The 6,596-nt window shown below is 47.1% G+C and overlaps 1 pseudogene; it reads right to left on the minus strand.

Moving 5' to 3' along the window:
- Positions 1-5,299: 5,299 nt before the first annotated feature.
- On the minus strand, positions 5,300-5,398 carry LOC124106590 (U6 spliceosomal RNA; annotated as a pseudogene).
- Positions 5,399-6,596: the final 1,198 nt, after the last annotated feature.

Here is a 6,596-nt window from a genome sequence, read left to right on the forward strand (position 1 = left end):
AGGATTCCAAACAGCTCTCAGGATCCTGAAAGGCATTCGCAGGACCCCTGGGGACCCCAGCAAATTCCGCTTCCTGTTTATTTCTCTGAAAAACCTGCCAGCTCATGAGGAATTATCACCGCCTTGCAGAATCTATCAGCGCTCCTAAGCACCCCCCTTCTTTTCTCCCTCCCTATTTGGTCTTAACAGAATTTCTTTTGCATCTAGGGTTCCTGGTGCTCTTATATTTTAAAATGTGTTCATGATTTAAATCATGGAACCAACACATCACCTGGGGCAAAATCACACATTTCAGAGAAGACTCGCATTTCGCCAGATGGGAGCCTTCAAAAAAAAAAAAATGTTGCCACATAAATATGTAGTTATTATTTGTCGATTAAAAACATTTTTTAAAGTTTTTTACTTTTTGATTTTTTTGTTTGTTCTTTTTAGGTACAGATGACAGTAGAGTGTATTTTGACATATTATACATACACGGAGTATAAATAACTTATGCTAGTTAGGATCCCATTCACTGAGATTCCATCTCACTCCAGTCAAAATGGCAATTGATCAAGAATACAAGGGGGCTGTGGGCGTGGTGGCACATGCCTGTAATCCCAGCAGTTTGGGAGGCTGAGGCAGGAGGATGACGAGTTCAAAGCCAGCCTCAGCAAAAGAGAGGTGCTAAGCAACTCAGTGAGACCCTGTCCCTAAATAAAATACAAATTAGGACAGGGGATGTGGTTTAGTGGTTGAGTGCCCCTGAGTTTTCAATACCCAGTACCCGCCCCCCCCCCAAAAAAAAAAAAAGAATACAAGGGGTTGGGGGCGTAGCTCAGTTGGTAGAGGGCTTGCCTTGCATGCATAAGGCCCTGGGTTCAATCCCTAGCACCACAAAAACAAAACAAAACAAAACAAAAACACAAGCAACAATAAATGTAGATGAGGATGTAAGGAAAAAGTACACTCATACATTGCTTGTGGGACTGCAAATTGGTATAACCACTATGGAAAGCAGAACGGAAATTCCTCAGAAAACTTGGAATGGATCCACCATTTGACCCAGCTATCCCACTCCCTGGTCTATACCCAAGGAACTTAAAATCAGCATACTACAGGGACACAGCCACATCCATGTTTATAGCAGCTCAGTTCACAATAGCTAAGCTATGAAACCAACCTAGGTGCCCTTCAACAGATGAATGGATAAAGAGAGTGTGCTACATATACACAAGGGAATATGACTCAGCCATATGGAAGAAGGAAATTATGGCATTTGCAGGTAAATGAATGGAACTGGAGACTATCATGCTAAGTGAAATATGTCAATTAAAAATTTAAAAAGTAAGCCTGACATGGTGATTCATGCCTGTAATCCCAGCAGCTGAGGAGGCTGAGGCAGGAGGACTGTGAGTTCAAAGCTAGCCTCTGAAACTTAGCGAGGACCTAAACAACTCAGCGAGACCCTGACTCTAAATAAAATATAAAAAGGGTTGGGGATGTGACTCAGTGGTTAAGCACCCCTGGGTTCAATCCTTGGCACCAAAAAATAAATACATTTGTTTTTTTAAGGTAGCGGGTGCTGTGACTCACACCTGTAGTTCAGCTACTTGGAAGGCTGAGTTGGGAAGACGGCTTGAGCCCAGGTGTTTGACCAGCCAGGCAACACAGTGAGACCCCTTCTCAAAAAATAAGAAGAAGAAATTAAAATATCAACAAGTAAATGAATATACTGGGCAAATGTGCAGCGGCAGCAAGGATGAGTTCCTTATTCTGAGTCTCGTTGATGATGAGTCACTGGATGTACATGGCTTGACAAGCAGAAGTAGCAGAAAGATGGCTCTGCAGCTACTCCGTGAAGCACGTGTGCCTAACTAATATCCCCCAGGAAAGATAAGTATCCCCACAGTGACAGCCTGTGCTTGCCGAGTTGGGAGGCTGAGCCAGGAGGATCGCAAGTTCAAGGTCAGCCTCAGCAACTTAGTGAGACCCTGATACAGCATTAAAAGCAGAAAGGGCTGGCATGGGGCTCAGTGGTAGAGCACCCCTGGGTTCCATCCCTGGTACCAAATTGAAAAAAAAAAAGTCGCTAAGGAATGTGATTTCTGAGCTGAAACAATTTGCATTTTTAATTTTTGCTCCTACCTTGCAAGTGGGATCTGTGCTGAGGCAGCTAAACAGAGAACAAATAGGCTGTTTGTGTTTTCGTTGTGGTGGTGCCCTGCATGTGTGCCTGGTGGGAGGGCCCACAGAGGATGGACACCCACACCCATAGAACGTCACTGGGTGCCTGCACCCTCTGTCAGGGCCTTTAGTCTAGGAGCGTGTGTGGCTTCCTAGCATTTCAGCCAAGATGCGCAAGCCTATGCCAAAAGCCAGGGCAGGGTGGGGTTCATAGTGTTTCTGGGAGGAGCTTGAGTCGGTCACAACGGGAGGGGACATTGTTAGACGGGACACTGGGCCTGAAACGGGGGTGTCCCCAGCACCTCACCCTGGAGTTTGATCTTTGGAGCTGAGAAGTGACAAGTGCTTTACATCTAGGTACAGGTGGTTCCAGGTCCTGACGCCAAGAAACAGTGGATGATATCCAGTGACAAGTTTAGGTGACATTCGCTTTCTCTCTCATCTTGCCATTGTCCCTACACAGTGCTGCTCCACCTTCAAACCCACCAGCAATGGTTTCCACTTTACTTTTCAAGTAAGGGACAAAAATACATCTGTGGAATGCCTAATTTTTTTGGCCACACATAAATTATGATTGCTGGATTATTTTTGACTGTTTTTACAAAGCAGTCAAGAAATGTATGGTAGAAAGAACAGAAAAAGGAAGGCCCATTTTTTTTTTAAAGCATACTTCGTGTTTTCATTATGCACAGACGAACAACGTAAGCAAAAACAGGAAATGTTAGCAAATGTGAAGACCAAAAGTGCTTAATATGTTAATTCTGATTTTGAAAGAAGCCAGGTGTGGTGGTACACCTGGAGTCTCAGCCGCTCGAGAGGCAGAGAAGAGTATCATTTGAGCCCAGGAGTTCAGGGCCAGCCTGGCAATATAGCCAGAGCCTGGCTTGTAAAAAATAAAACAAAACCAATCTGCAAGAATGAGTTACTTGGGCAACTGGTTATAGCATTAGCCTTCTGATTTGGAAAATAATTCACTACACCCTTTACATAATTGTAGAGGCTCCCCTCCATCTCTGAGGATTCTATATCCCCAATTTCAACTCATTGCAGTTGGAAAATATTTGAAAAGACTTGCATCTGTACTGAATGTGCACAGACATTTTTATTTCCTATTCCCTAAACACACGGAGTAACAACTATTTACGCAGCATTCTCATTGTGTTAGGGATGACACGTCACTTAGACAGGAGTCTGTCTGTACTGAAGGATGTTTTATGCAAGATGTGCGATGCAATTTCATAGGAGGGGCTTGAGTGTTTATGGATTTTGGTATCTGAGAGGTCCTGGAACAACTGTCCCTGCATAATGGGGACAACTGTGTAGGAAATAAGCTGGTCCTGGAGCTCAGTGGCAGACCTTGCCTGGCATGTGTGAGGCCTAGGTTCAACCCCAGCACCCCACCCCCACAAATCAGCTGTTACTTTAAGTGCAAGCAGCGCCAGTCCCTTGGCTGTGTGACAGCTGATCACATCCATGTGACCCAGGCTTGGGCAGGGTTCAAGGTCTGCAACCTCCGTAAGAAAATTCTTCACCACTTTGAGTGTGACTTGAAAGTCATGTCTGAGGGGGAGAGTGGAGCGTGAGCCTGCGGCTTGGTGGTCCCGTCCGGCTGACTGTCGCCTCCTCTTGTGACCTTTCTGTACCCCACTTGCCTGCCCTCATCCATGATTGCAGCTTCCTTCCTCCCCATCAGGCACAGAAGGGATCAGGTCACCAGGCCTGTGCCCCACTCAAGGGTCAAGGGCAGGACCCTGGGTACCTGTGAGGGTGCACATTGGTTCTGAGAAGCATTAAAAACACCATAGAGAGACAGGGGGTACCAGGGCGGGGAATTCTCACTTGCAAACAACAGGCCCTGATTTGCATTTTGCACTATGTCATGCAAATCAGGCGTGGTCCTGTGTATAAATCACTAAAAACCATGTCCCTGCACTACAGCAGGCTGGATGAAGGTCTGAGAAAGGACCAACCGGAGAATGACTCACCTTTCCACAAACAATTAAAGGGGTGAGCATCCGGAGAACCAATGTCTCTTCTCAATTCTGAACAAATGCTGCAAAGCGTGTTTTCAAATCTCATGGATGCTCTGCTTACAGTTTTAAACAGCTACTCCTCGCCGGGCCCCGTGTGGGAGCCGTGGTCGAATGGCATCCTGCCTGGTGTCGGCAGAAGTGACACACACTGTCCCCAAGCAGGTGCCAGCCATTCGGCACAGTTGGGCCACTCTTCTGGAGCTCAGAAGAACAGCTTCTCAGAAGGCTTCCCCAAGACAGAGCTGTGTGATGTGAAATTGGAACAGACCTGAGCAGGTGCCTCGTGGACAGGAGCCACCCAGGGGTCAACCACAGGGGCTCTCGGGGCTCTGGAAAAGGAGGTTCATCAGCAGCAGAGGTGCTGAGGGAGGTGTGGCCGTGACCCTGGGCTGGGCTAAGTTCACTGAGCTCTTACCAGGCTTTGCTGCCAAGCCAACTGTGTCTTTCTCCAGGTAGATATTCTTCCAGCAGGTCTTCTAAAGCTCTTTACGTACCCAGGAGAATAGGCCTGATGCTTTCTCCCACCTCCCACCAGCATTATGTAACTGGTTTGACTGGTTTGGAGAATATTTTTCTTCTTTGATACTGGGGTTGAACCACTGAGCCACATTCCCGGCTCTTTTTATTTTTCGTTTTGAGGCTGGGTCTTGATAAATTGCTGAGGCTGGCCTCCAACTTTCGATCCTCCTACCGCAGCCACCAGAGTGGCCGGGATTACAGACATGCACCACCATGCCCAGCTGGAAAATATATTGGGAGAGAAAATCTTTTTTAAAATTTCACGTAGTTAAAAAATCAGCAAGCAGAGACACATTTCTGCATGTATTTTAAGTCAGTGGTTCTCAACTGAGTGCAATTTCACTCCCTCAGGGGATATTGGGCATTGTCTGAAGACAATTATGGTTGTGACAATTGGGGGAACCATTGGCATCTAGCGGGCAAGGATCTGTGATGCTGTCAAATACCCTACAATGTATTGGTAGCGCCCCACAGCCAAGAACTGTGCAATCCCAAATGCCAACAGTGTGAGGCTTGACTTAAACAAAATTTTGCACACACACACAGACTCGACAAACCTCATTGAGCCCCTCAGCCCTAGTACAAATATGGAATGCCCATAAATTTACATGTCATCCTTGTGCAAGGGCCAGCCTATTCTCTGGTTCTAATTTTACTGTATGTGCTGCCAAAGTAAGCATTTAAAAAAAAAAAATCTTAAAAAACAAGACAGTTCCATCCCTCAGCAAATAATCTATCACTGCTTCCCTCAGAGAGGGAGATCTGCTTCATCGGAATTCAGAATATTAATTTATCCAAGACGACTTCCCTTGGGGCAATTATGGGTGAGTCTCCACTAAGCACTTAAAAGGAAGGTGGAGGGGGCGGCCTGCTTAGGCTGAAGAGCAGAGAAGCCCTGCAGCCCTGCCCCGGGAATGTCCTGGGGGCTTCACCCGTCTGCACCCTGCCTGTAGTAGAATCCCTAGGAGTTTAAAAACAAAACAAAACACCATCCAGACCCTGGAGACCCAGCTGTCCGGGAGTGGGTCTCAGGCACTAGGCGTTTTCCAAGCCCCTGACGTGATCGCTAAGCAGGCCCGAGCTGCAGAATCATGGGGACATAGGACTGAGAGGTGGGGTGAGCAGGATCGGTTGGCCAGGGTGTCAGAAAAAGAGCCCAGAGGCAGCAACTTCCAGAAGGAGTCAGGCAGGACCCCAAGAAGAGGAACTTTCTAGAAGAAAACGCTGGGTGGATGTGAGGGGGTGGTGCAGGCGGGAGCTGGGAGATGGCCAGTGGCTGAGGAGGACGCACACTGTAGCCAAGGTGCCTTGTCCCAGACTGAACAGGCCTGTGTCCTGTTCAGTCTGGGACAAGAGGCAATAGGAGCCCTCCAAGGAGTTGGCCTTGATTTTAGAACAGTTTTAGCCTCAAGCCAGAGGGCCACCTCAGCACCCACACGAAAGGCCAGACTGGGCTGAGGGCTCTGGTTCAATTATGAGTGGTGGTCACAGGAGCAGTGATTTAGGAAAAGGATACGGTCTCCATGAGCCAAGCTGGCTGGCAGTCCCTTGCTCTGAGCTATTGCCATCTGGGAACCCAAACTATGGGAGTGGAATGAATGCAGCTCTGAGGATCTCACCCCAAACTCGGGAATCCCAGATGCTCCCCAATCTAAGTTCTTGAGCTCTGATACGAGGCTGCAAGTGGAAAATGTCACAGTTTTCTGCACAAAACTACTAGAAATATCGCATAAAATTACCTTTATGCCATGTGTATAAGGTGTGTTTGAAACATGAATGAATTTCACGTTCAGACTTGGGTACCAATCCCAAGATATCTCATTAGGAGAGTGCAAATATTCAAAAGTCCAAAAATACCTGAATGCAAAACACCTGTGG

This window comes from Marmota monax, unplaced genomic scaffold (genome assembly GCF_021218885.2).
Source record: "Marmota monax isolate L192 unplaced genomic scaffold, Marmota_monax_Labrador192_F-V1.1 WCK01_AAM20220418_F8-fsc00260, whole genome shotgun sequence".
Lineage (NCBI taxonomy): Eukaryota > Metazoa > Chordata > Mammalia > Rodentia > Sciuridae > Marmota > Marmota monax.